Source organism: Salmo salar, chromosome 15 (assembly GCF_965601325.2).
Source record: "Salmo salar chromosome 15, fSalSal1, whole genome shotgun sequence".
NCBI classification, from domain to species: domain Eukaryota; kingdom Metazoa; phylum Chordata; class Actinopteri; order Salmoniformes; family Salmonidae; genus Salmo; species Salmo salar.
In genome coordinates, this window is record NC_138305.1 from 68,869,140 (window position 1) to 68,883,083 (window position 13,944).

A 13,944-nucleotide genomic window follows, 5' to 3' on the forward strand; every position below is an offset into this window, starting at 1 on the left:
ATTTGCCCATTGAAGTCAGTTACGAGGCCAAACTGCAGTCAGGTCAAGACCCTGGTGAGGATGACAAGCACTCAGATGAACTTCCCTGAGACGGTGTCTGAAAGTTTTTGCAGAAATTCTTTGGTTGTGCAAACCCACATCTTCATCAGCTGTCCGGGTGGCTGGTCTCAGATGATCCAGCAGGTGAAAAACCTGGATGTGGAGGTCCTGGGCTGGTGTGGTTACACATGGTCTGCGGTTGTGAGGCCGGTTGGATGTACTGCCAAATTCTATAAAACAACATTGGAGGTGGCTTATGGTAGAGAAATGAACATTCAATTCTGGTGGACATTCCTGCAGTCAGCATGCCAATGGCACACTCCCTCAAAACTTGTGGCATTGTGTTGTGTGACAAAACTGCACATTTTAGAGTGGCCTTTTATTGTCCTTAGCACAAGGTGCACCTGTGTAATGATCATGCTGTTTAATCAGCTTCTTGATATTCCACACCTGTGAGGTGGATGGATTATCTTGGCAAAGGAGAAATGCTCACTAAAAGGGATGTAAAGAAATTTGTGCACAAAATTTGAGAGAAATAAGCTTTTTGTGCATATGGAACATTTCGGGGATATTTTATTTCAGCTCATGAAACATGGGGCCAACAAATGCTGCGTTTACATTTTTGTTCAGTCTAGAAAAAAAGTTATCAATCTATGGTTTAGTTTTTTGACCATCAAGGAAAATATTTCAGAGAATTACAATAGGTTTCCCAACTTCACTTGAACCCCTAAAAATCTAACTGCAATAGAGCAGGCTGAGTAATATGATAATGATGGGCATGGTTTGGATGGGAATGTTTTACTCTACACAGAGTAAAACGGACACATTCACATTCTCAAACTCATCTCTAGTTATTAACACCAACACTGGGGTTATTTTACATCAATGAGTGTTAATGTAACAGTCACGGAGATCATTTATCACCCAAATCAACATTAGAATGTTACACTGAAAAATCAACACTAGGTAACAATGGCCAATTTGATGGGGATGGTTTTGATTGACAAAACTATAGCTTAGTTCAGATTAAACTGCGCAACAATTTGCAGGCTTCCTTCAAAAAGCAATCGATTTTCATTTGCCTTTCAGAGCAAACACCATAGAACTAACAATGATAGCTAGCTAGTCATATCCAGAAGCATATAGCTAACGTTACCTAGATAGCTAGAGCATTTCCTTAATAAAGTAGTCAATACTTCTGATGCCCTATTATGTGGCAGCTAGCGCCTAGCCCTATAAATAGTATGTCAAATTCATGATATTAATAATAGCTAAACATTTGCATTTGGATATTGTCTTTTTTTATTTGCATAGAATAAAATAAATGTCAGAATTGTAAATATAAATGTCAAGTCAGTGGGTGGCAATTGACAACCTGTTTTCTCTCTGACAAGCAGCAAAAAAAGAGAGATCACACCAAACTTGGCTGGTGAAACTTGGACGGTTAACCCGTAGACTATACAGTGCATTCGAAAAGTATTCAGACCCCTTGACTTTTTCCAAAATCCTCATAAATCTACACATAATACCCCATAATGACATATATTTAAAAACTGTTTTTTACACATTTTTGCACATTTATTACAAATACATTTTTTGAAATTGAGCTCTGTGCTCTTTAATATTTTGTTGGATGAATTATGAAGAGAAAGTTGTTGTTGGGTTTATTTCTTCCCTCTTCTTTTCATCTTTTCTGTTCTTTTTGATCATCCTTGAGATGTTTTTACAACTTGAGATGTTTTTACAACTCCACCTGTGGTAAATTCAATTGATTGGACATGATTTGGAAAGGCATACACCTGTCTATATAATGTCGCACAGTTGACAGTGCATGTCAGAGTAAAAACCAAGCCATGAGGTTGAAGGAATTGTCCGTAGAGCTCTAAGACAGGATTGTGTCGAGGCACAGATCTGGGGAAAGGTACCAAAAATGTCTGCAGCATTGAATGTCCCCAAGAACACAGTGGCCTCCATCATTCTTAAATGGTAGAAGTTTGTAACCACCAAGACTATTCATAGAGCTGGCCACCCAGCCAAACTGAGCAGTCAGGGGGGAAGGGCCTTGGTCAGTGAGGTGACCAAGAACCCGATGGTCACTCTGACAGAGCTCCAGAGTTCCTCTGTGGAGATGGGAGAACCTTCTAGAAGGACAACCATCTCTGCTGCTCTCCACCAGTCAGGCCTTTATGGTAGGGTGGCCAGATGGAAGCCACTCCTCAGTAAAAGGCACATGACAGCCCGCTTTGAGTTTGCCAAAAGGCACCAAAAGGACTCTCAGACCATGAGAAACAAGATTTTCTGGTCTGATTAAACCAAGATTTAGCTCTTTGGCCTGAATACCAAACGTCATGTCTGGAGGAAACCTGGCACCATTCCTACAGTGAAGCATGGTGGTGGCAGCATCATACTGTGGGGATGTTTTTCAGCGGCAGGGACTGGGAGACTAGTCAGGATCGAGGCAAAGATGAACGGAGCAAAGTACCAAGAGTTCCTTGATGAAAACCTGCTCCAGAGCGCTGTCATGACGTTGGCCTCTTTGGGTACAGGAAGGACAGTTGACCCCCTCCCCTTCGTACCATCACCCAACCTACCTTCCCCCCAACCCAGGGTTGTAAAAAACCCTCTGAGGAGAATCTCCTACCCCATGTTTCATAGAGAGACAAAGGAAATTCTTCCAACTCATAGAATTGGAGAACCGAGCGACATGTGTGTGCTGGAGAAGGTATGGAAGATTGTTGAAGAATCCAGCTACGAACTCATCCGCCTGGTACAATTTTGTGATACTCAGAAGAGACAATATAGCCATATTACCATAAAACTGTTTATATAATAGACTCAGTTTAAGACTTGCCTCATATGGGTGTATGGAATGTATTGATAAGGATAAAGCTTTTGTAAGACATTGAGATGCTATGTACTGATGTAATGTGATAGAATTGTATTTCTGTAACCAAATCTAACTCAGTCATAGGCATGCCCCCAACACCCATACAGGACCAGGCGTCATTTGACAAGCTGTTCTATGGGCACTATAAAACACTCCCTGATTTACATTTCTACAGACCAGGCCTACACTCTATGGCCAGAGGTTTGACCATCCAAGTACTCTACTGAAAGTGAACCATACCACGTGGTTAACTTTTAGACTATTGATACTGACAGAATAAGAACAAGTCTTTGATATTAATTATTAGTCTGCAGCTAAGTAAATTATATCATCGAACGCGAAGACCAACGAAACAACCATTCGATGACGACATTAATGAATGTCGCTCTGAAAGATCCATTCTAACCGGGAGAGAGAGAGAGAGAACGCGGACAAAACTCCCCAACAGAACTACTCTCCAATAAGAATCAGAACGACACACTGAGCGTAAATATATATATTGATTGCAATTGTTCCCGAATGAGTGAGCCTTCAATTGTCAATTGTTAATGAACTCTGTGTAAACTTCTCAGCTGACCATTTATGACCCATTGTTCAACAGGCCGACCAGCCTGTTTTGCCCACAAGGGCACATTCCGATACCAATCCTTTGTTGACGATAATTACTGTTTGTATGTTTTTCTGTTAATTACTTAGTGTAGTAAATAAATGATTTTAAGACAATTGATGTATGGATGATTTTAGTAAAGACTGGGTTCGTGCAGATACAACAATTTACGACGTTTTGGAATGAGACTGGACTAGAGGTAAATACACCATTTAAACTAGGAGATAATCGGCCTATACTATAATAGAATATAATATTATAGTATAGGAAAGTTATATTAGGAAAATTACAGCTTTGTAATCTGAATATTCTCCTTGGTGCCCCGACCTCCTAGTTAATTACAATTAAACGATTAATCAGTTTAATCGCGTGATAATAATTACAGGGAGCTAATTGATAAACATATCTTCAGTTTAATGGTACCCCCAAAGACACGACAGCGCTGAGGACCTCAGACTGGGGCAAAGGTCCACCTTTCAACAGGACAACGAACCTAAGCACACAGCCAGACATTTTTTACATTTACATTTTAGTCATTTAGCAGACGCTCTTATCCAGAGCGACTTACAGTAGTGAATGCATACATTTCATACAATTTCATACATTTTTTTTCTGTGCTGGCCCCCCGTGGGAATCGAACCCACAACCCTGGTGTTGCAAACACCATGCTCTACCAACTGAGCTACAGGAAGACTCTGAATGTCCTTGAGTGATCCAGCCAGAGCCTGGACTCGAACATCTCTGGAGAGACGTAAAAATAGCTTTGCAGTGACGCTCCCGATCCAACCTGACAGAGCTTGAGAGGCTCTGCAGAGAAGAATGGGAGGAACTCCCCAAATACAGGTGTGCCAACCTTGTAGCGTCTTACCCAAGAAGACTCAGGGATGTAATTGCTGCCAAAGGTGCTTCAACAAAGTAGTGAGAAAAGGTCTGAATACAGTGTGTGTGTGTGTTTGTGAGTATGAGGTGTGTGTGCGTGTGCGTGTGTGTGATAACTTGTGTGTGTTTTGGGTGAGTGAGTGTGCATCACCAGACACATTGGCAACTGGCACTGTTACATAAATAATAGCCACTAATATAGGCTATATTACATAGATGTATAGGCCTACACTTACATGTACAATGGTTTACATGCATTTTTATAACCATCGCAAATCAAATCAAATTGTATTGGTCACATACACATGGTTAGCAGATGTTAACGCGAGTATAGCGAAATGCTTGTGCTTCTAGTTCCGACAATGCAGTAATATCTCACAAGTAATCTAACAATTCCACAACAACTACCTTATACACACAAATGTGAAGGGATGGAATAAGAATATGTACATATAAATATATGGATGAGCGATGGCCGAGAGGCATAGGCAAGATGCAGTAGATGGTATAAGATAACTTACAGTATATACCATTTTTTTTTTACATTTACATTTTTAGTCATTTAGCAGACGCTCTTATCCAGAGCGACTTACAGTAGTGAATACATACATTTCATTTCATGCATTTTATTTATTTAAAAAAAAAATGACACATGAGATGAGTAATGTAAGATAGGTAAACAATATTAAAGTGGCATTATTTAAAGTGACTAGTGAGCCATTCATTTAAGTGGCCAATGATTTGAGTGTGTATGTAGGCAGCAGCCTCTCTGAGTTAGTGATGGCTGTTTAACAGTCTGATGGCCTTGAGATAGAAGCTGTTTTTCAGTCTCTCGGTCCCAGCTTTGATGCACCTGTACTGACCATCTACTTTGTCACATATGTGTTATTTGCCTCCAGGACCAACAGTGTAGAATGATTTCCCTCAAATAAAATACCTTGCCCTGTGGAGAGTTCGAACTTGCGGCTATTGTATCTCGTCGTCTCTGGCCTTATCGCCTTATTGCATCTCACCACCATTTAGTGATAGCAGTAAGCAGTCTATTACAGCTGTTATACAAGACCACAAGCGTCTTCAACGTCATTTTCTTCCCCCGATGTACGAATATAAACTTACATGTTGTATAATCCTCCAACATCTTTACTGCTGTGAAAGCACATTAATGTGTGTGAAACAGATAGGCGAAAACAAGCTTTGTCAAATGTTAGTAAGTAGCCTAGTAAGTGATGCGATGATCATGCAATATTGGCACTCAACACTTGAGACAGACCAAGTAAAGTGGAACGAAAGTAAACCTTGAATTTGGAGGTTTAAATATATCCCTTTGGTGGCCGAGTTCACCTATTTAAAAATCTCAGAAATGCCATTTGTTTGCGGAGAAAAAGTTTCAAACTTTGATAGGTTTACGCAGAATTTGTTACAGGAAATAATCACTGCCACCTGGTGAGGTTAACATACTTCCCAGCTGAAACAGTTCAGAAAAGTTTGTGCATATTATGACGACATTTTGTGACGATTTTGCACGTTTTGGACTTCGGCAAGTTTTTGGGGGGCTGTTCGGCACAATATTTTTTTTTTAAGTCCTTGCCCCCTCGACGGCGATTGGTCAACATAAGGGATTCTTCAATAAAGTGCCTGTTGTCATATTATGCACATTTTTGCAGTTGAGAAATACTGCACCAAACATCCTAGTCAGATGCAAAATCGACTACGATCTCCTCGGCAAAAACATCAAAATTAAAGTTGCACTATGCAGGAATGGCGGCGCCATTTCCTGGTTGCTAAAACTCTAATAGTTTGCCTAATTTCAGTTTAGGTGAGAAAATAAGGTAATATAGTGTAGAGAATCATTGTACCATCTAAACCGGCCTCTGTTAAATATATTTTCCATAACCAAAATGTCACACCCTGACCTTAGAGAGTCTGTTTTATTCTCTATTTGGTTAGGTCAGGGTGTGACTTGGGTGGGCAAATCTATGTTTATATTTCTTTGTTGGCCTAGTATGGTTCCCAATCAGAGGCAGCTGTTTATCGTTGTCTCTGATTGGGGATCATACTTAGGCAGCCCTTTTTCCCACCTGAAATTGTGGAATCTTGTTTTTGCATTGTGCTGTCTAGCCCTGCAGAACGTTACGTTTTGTGTTTTGTTGGTGTTCATCTAATAAAGAAAGTACTGTACGCTTACCACGCTGCACCTTGGTCTCCTCATTGAAACGACGAGCGTAACACAAAAATATTGTTGTTTCAGCTGTTTGAAGCTAGTGTACAAAACCGAAAGTAAAAGAAGCAAAAACAAAACTTAAGATTGGGAAGCATAGAAAAAGCACACAGAACATAACTACTGCTTCTTCGACTTGCTTTCAAGTAGAATGATAGATCTATAACTCACATGTCTATGTGACATACTGCCACTTTAATGACACATTTCTTGAGTTATCTATATAGATTCATTCTGACTATTTTAAGGAAGTGTATACTGGCTAAGGCACCTCAAAATGGACAAATAGTACTTTTGCCAATTTTTTAAAGCAAAGGTTTTTTAAGGGTGTACTATGCAAGCATACTTGTTTGGTTCGGCTAGGTGCCAGCCGAACTGAGGCATGCAGTAGCCTTGACATGTGCCAGTTTATCTGATGGGATGGGACAAGCTACAATGTAGCATTCTATCTCCTGCAAGTAAATTGAAGATTTGAATTGACTGATGTGCTTTTTGCCAAGAGTGTGCAAAGCTGTCATCAAGTTGGAGTGTGTCTGAAAGTGGGCATTGCAAAAGAAGTGGGTGGATCAACAGCAATGGGTGTGACATTAGTGGGTGTAACATTTTTGGGTGGATTAACAGCAATGGGTGTAACATCAGCGCTCCGTTATTGGTTATCCTAACCTACTACGTTAGGAGAACTAACGTAGTAGGTTAGGATAACTAACACAGCAGATTATTTTCCCAAAAATGTGAAATGAGAAATGATGTACATGTGTGCTGGAGGGAGGAGTTTTTCCTGACCACATGACGATAGGAAAGACTGTTATATCCACACTCACAGAACAGGCACCGAGTGGAGTCATTACCTTTGACTAAGGTAAGATGCACAGTACTTTATTGTCCATTAAGTTACAAAGAATGGAAATGTGTCTTTATGCTCACAACCCAACCCCCGACACACACCCAGAGGGGATGGAAGAAATCGTGCTGCAGTGCAGCACCCCTGGAGCAATTATAGGAGGTTAATTTCCTTGCTAAAGGGCACAATAGCAGGCAATGGTATCTAGGATGAACCCAGCAACCCTCCTGTTGCCAGTTCACTCTGCACCAGATTGTACTGTCTGAGACGATATTCAAACCGGCAACCCTCTGGTTACTGGCACACTTCTATAACCACAAGGTTGCCTACTGCCGCAGTGGGCACACCAAGCTGGATGCACAATTACTAACAGCCAGTGTCTGTATGTCACAGTGTCTAAATGCACTCCCACAGGATTTGTTTGAGGATGATACCATAACCTCTATGGAAAGTCTGCAATACCTCCCATAGAACTAGACCAGCCGATACTACCAGGAGACCAGCGAAACGTCAGACAATACACATTTACCTTTTAGTATCCAGACACAAATAAACACACTGTAACTATACCACATCTATACATGAGTGCTTGAATCCAGCCAAATCAATTCCCACATCTCACCACAGAGTGGCAGTGTGTGATCATATCCAGCCCCCATAGCACAGCTTGTTGGGCAGGTAGACACGCTATGGACCCCAGGGACTGGATCTCAGCTTTCACCCTGGTCTGTTGCATCATTTCCATCTGCAACAAGGACAAAACATGCATTCTTGAGAGATTTGCAAGAGGAGGGATGAGCAAACAGAGTTGTGCCTGGACCACAAGGTGTGATCTTATCTATTTCACAAAAGAGCTGGTAGCCAGATCAATACATTCTAGGTCTGTGGTTGCATTCACACAGGCAGCCCAATTCTGATCATTTTCACAATTGGAAAAAGATCAGAACTGGGCTGTCTGTGGAAACTAGTGATGCACGGGTCTGCTGTTTGTCCACCCCCTGACCTTCAATTGCAAATAACCCATCCGCAACTGCCTGACTATGTTAAAGTGAAAATCTGAGGCCCACACCCGACCCTAACCAGCAAATCCTGAAAATGCACTGTCCATTCCCTTTTTTTATTGAACAATTACGTTTTTCTTCAACAGTTATTAATTTATTTATTGAATATTTAGGCCTATTGAATAATAGCCTAATATCTTGCTGAAAGAAAAGAAATCTAACAATAGCCTAAATTGACACCTTGCGCATGCTTTGTGAGAGAAAAAAATGGTCAATCAATAAATTCTACTTTGCACATGCTTTGTGAAAATGCACTGTACAGATAGGCTACTTTGCCCCTGAACAATGTACTGAGCATTTCCGTTTTACTTGAGTATTTAGGCTTACGTGGGAACTCCTTCAAGACCGTTGGAAAAGCATTCCTCATGAAGCTGGTTGAGAGAATGCCAAGAGTGTGCAAAGCTGTTATCAAGGCAAAGGGTGTCTACTTAGAAGAATCTAAAATCTAAAATATGTTTTGATTTGTTAAACACTTTTTTGGTTACTACATGTGTTATTTAATAGTTTTGATGTCTTCCTTATTATTCTACAATGTAGAATATAGTAAAAAATATATATGTCAGTTCATGCTGCAAGACCTCTGTTAGGTTAGAGGATGTCCTCCAGAAGTTGTCATAATTACTGTGTAAGTCTAAGGGGGAGAGAAACATGAGCCTCCTAGGTTTTGTATTGAAGTCAATGTAGCCAGAGGAGGACAGAAGCTAGCTGTCCTCCGGCTATATCATGGTGCTACCCTACAGAGGGCTGTTGAGGCGATTGTTGACCTTCATAGCAAAACAGTGTGTTATAATCAATTATTTGGTGACGTGAATATATTTTATATATCTTTATCTAAAAAGGATAACTTTTGAAATGTTTCACTATTTTTATGAATATGAAATTCACTGAGGAGGATGGTCCTCCCCTTCCTCCTCTGAGGAGCCTCCACTGCTAAAAACACACTCAGAGAATGACGCTTACGTGTCATAAAACAAGAGTGAAGGACTACAAGCTTACAGTTTCTTCAGAGGAGGTTAGTGGAGACTAGGGGCATGTTTATGACACAAACCAACCCACCTTGCTTTCAGCTATTCTCTGAGCGGGTTGAGAGGTGCAATACAAACTCTTTCTCCTGCCCCCGTAACTCTAAGTTGCTTTGGATGATGGTCTTCTAAATGACAATACTAAGATAAAAATAATAATTCTGTTGGTACAACTGAAACGAAGGAAATACCCTGAAACATAGTAAACGCTCCCTCCATTTATGTCCAAACAGCAGAAGATGTGGATGTTTTTGATCATGAATTGTGCAGTGGGGGGGGGGGGGGGGGGGGGGCATACTTGCAAACAATAAAAAAAGTTTATGTTCAAGGTTAAGTGAAAGCATCAGCCAATTAAAATCGCTGGCGTAGTTGCACGTGATCAAAGGAAACATGTTAGCTGTTAGACACTGCACAGGCCATGTTTGATAATGTACAGAAATACATAGGCATGGGAGGACTCATCACTGATCTCTACTTGTAGATGCACATGATCTCAATGCCTGGGGGGGGGGGGAGAGACGAGAGGGAGGAGAGAGAGAGAGAGAGAGAGAGGGAGGAGAGAGAGAGAGGAGAGAGAGAGAGAGAGAGAGGAGAGAGAGAGAGAGAGAGAGAGACTACAATCACTACCATACCAGAGCAATTATCCTTTGAGACATGTAGCTAAGGGGAGATAGAACAAAGCATTACACATGCGACTTGCCATGCGATGTGAGGAGAGAGGAGGGGAGCAGAGAGGTGCTGTATGGAGAGGGACAGTCGATGTCATTGAGTCCAGGGGCCCCAGTGTGATGATTCCACTAGGCTAGAACACGTTGACACAAACAATATCCATTCCAACTACCATGACACATCAGATAGGGAGGGGTCTGTGGGCTTAGCAGGACACGCAACCCCTCTGCCGGTGTGTGATAGGATGAGTAGTATTACTATAAGGGTCAGCATCCACCAGAGCAAAAATGGGGATGTGCAGGGTGTCCCAAACTTTCACACCATCAGCCTGCTGTTCACATCTGGGACACCTTTACCCTGACACACACACAAAACAGATTCAGAATAGGTATGATTAACACATTCAGTTTAAAGCAACCATGAGAACAGAGAAACCATGAGTTAAAACCTCTACAGGATCGGTGGGTCCCCCGCGGGATGGTTGAGCTAACGTAGGCTAATGTGAATAGCATGAAGTTGTAAGTAACAAGAACATTTCCCAGGACATAGACACATTGGTAGAAAGGTTAAATTCTTATTCATCTAACTGCATTGTGCAATTTACAGTAGCTATTACAGTGAAAGAATACCATGCCATTGTTTGAGGAGAGTGCACAGTTATGAACTTGAAAATGTATTAATAAACCAATTAGGCACATTTGGGCAGTCTTGAGACAACATTTTGAACAGAAATACAATGGTTCATTGGATCAGTCTAAAACTTTGCACATACACTGCTGCCATCTAGTGGCCAAAATCTATATTGCATAACACATTATGGCCTTCCTCTTGCGTTTCAAAGATGATGATAGAAAAAAAGTACAAAAAAAGCATGTTTTTTTTCTTTGTATTATCTTTTACCAGATCTAATGTGTTATGTTCTCCTACATTAATTTAACATTTCCACAAACTTCAAAGTGTTTCCTTTCAAATGGAATCAATAATATGCATATCCTTGCTTCAGGTCCTGAGCTACAGGCAGTTAGATTTGGGTATGTCCTTTTAGGCGAAAATTGAAAAAAGGGGCGTATGTTGGACATACTGTGATCGAGATGCAAGGAGATAGCTTGGTGCAAAAGACATCGTCTAGCAGTATCTGGAAGGAGGCATCCTTCTCCACTATCAAAACAATCTTAGCAGGTGACACAATGTCTGGAGAATGGGTCAAGGTGAACACAAACATGACTGATGGACTCTTCCTCACCAGTAGATAAAAGTTAGAGGACTTACAGAGATAGTTCTGAGAGGAAGAAAGTCTCACAAACTCTTTACAATATTGATGAAATAGGAGTTCTAACATAATTATAAAGGATACTCTTGATTCCCACCAACATTAGATAAAGCTGGAGTAGCCTGAGATAACAATTTAGAAACACAATAAAAGAAACACAATTATCAACATAGCAAGATGATGTTAGCTTTCAAGCTAAAGCTGATAATGAGATATCAATCTGGCAGTTTGGTTAACATTTGATTTATGCAACACACAAACAGTAGACAGAATACAAGTAAACAGCTTGAGGTTGTTTTGTTTTCTGAACAATTATGCTGTTAAACCGAGTGATTAGTACATGGGTTGAACTTGGAGATTGTGGCCAGAGAGGTGAACACAGGATTTAATCGGTTTGGGATAGGAGACTATGGATCTCTGTTATGTTATTGAAATGGGAGAAGTTTAGTGTTGCGGACATAGATGGCGGATGATGTTACTGCATAACAAATATCTAACACTATATGCTTATTCAACAGGGACTTGACCATACTGTGGCAATGCTACGATGTTGGGGGGAACGTACAGTGGAGAGTGTTAGTGGGACGTACAGTGGAGATGGATTGACAGTCCACCCTGGTGCTGTCCTCCTCCAGGTAACACATATCACCTGAGATGAAGTCCCCACCTTGAGCATGCAGGAGATTTCATTCACAATGGAATCAACTGTTTTTAGTGATCCAAAAAAAACGGTGTGTCATTGTAATAGATGTCCCTGTGAAAAAAAAGAGAACAACTTCTCAAAGTGCTGTAGGTTGTTACAGCAAGGATGTCTTTTCTTGTGCATTCGCTAGCTGACATAACATGGACCTTTTTGTAGCACGTGTTGCTCTGCACAAGTTTGTAGATGGTGGAGGAGGGGGGACAGATGAGGAACAGTCGCTCCGAACCGTGGTGACAGAAGTTCCTGAAGTCATTTGAAGGCCGACAGCGTTGTTAAAACTCAAGTTGGGAATGAAGAAGAAAAATTATTTGTGAAAGAATTCTTCACGGAATCTGAACATTTGGTCTTGTGTCTTTGATCAGCTCTGTAAAGGAGCCCGTCGTCTTTGTGATCCTTCTTAGAAGAATCCTAAACCCTGGGGGCTACCTGTGAGAAGTAGAAATCCTCCCCCATACCTCGACTGCATTTCCTCTGTGAAACCTTTGCCTCCCAATCTGTGGGATTATCACATTTGAAACAGCCAAGCCAAAATGGGCTTTAAGCTATAAGGTTTGATGTAGACTCAACCAGACAGTCCGCTTTGTTCTAAGCATGAGGTCTCCACAGCCTGTGCACATTAAAGACCTCCACAAACCGCCAGATTTGCATGTGTGTGTGTGTGTTGGTGTGTGTGTAGCTGGTGCTTTTTACATGTTTTATCAAACTGACAACTATTCAGAGTCAGGAAGTTATTTCAACTTCAAGGATTAAGGATCAAAACTTTAAGTGATTCTATCGACACATTAACTCCCCCACAAATCCCTTTTGACTTCTTAGCTCTCTCAAACATTCATATAGACTGAGAGAACAAAAAACGAAATTATTCCCTCCAAATGCGTTTAACAATTTAGACCACTTGCAGGACCTGACTTTTCACATTTAGTGTAATGTTCAATTTACACCACATGACGCTTATTTAAAATGTACTGGGTATATTTACACAACGTAAATAAGACATCGGTTGTATAGATTTACATGTTTATCTTGCAAAGGTCAAACAGAGTGAGTATGTTGGGTCTAAGAACCACCCACACAGTGGTATACAGTGCATTCGGAAAGTATTCAGACCGCTTGACCTTTTCCACATTTTGTTACTTTACAGCCTTATTCTAAAACGGAGTAAACATGTTTTTCCCCCCTCATTAATCTACACACAATACCCCATAATGACAAAGCTAAAAAAGTTACTTTTTATTTTGCAAACGTATTAAAAATTAAAAACAGAAATATCACATTTACATAAGTATTCAGACCCTTTACTCACTACTTTGTTGAAGCATCTTTGGCAGCAATTACAGCCTCGAGTCTTCTTGGGTATGACACTACAAGCTTGGAACACCTCTATTTGGAGAGTTTCTCCAATTTTTCTCAGCAGATCCTCTCAAGCTCTGTCAGGTTGGATGGGGAGCGTTGCTGCACAGCTATTTTCAGGTCTCTCCAGAGATGTTTGATCAGGTTCATGTCCGGGCTCTGGCTGGGCCACTCAAGGACATTCAGAGACTTGTCCCGAAGTCACTCCTGCGTTGTCTTGGCTGTGTGATTAGAATCATTGTCCTGTTGGAAGGTGAATCTTCGCCCCAGTCTGAGGTCCTAAGTGCTCTGGAGGAGGTTTTCATCAAGGGTCTCTCTGTACTTCGTTCCGTTCATCTTTCCCTCGATCCTGACTAGTCTCCCAGACCCTGCCCTTGAAAATCATCCCCACAGCATAA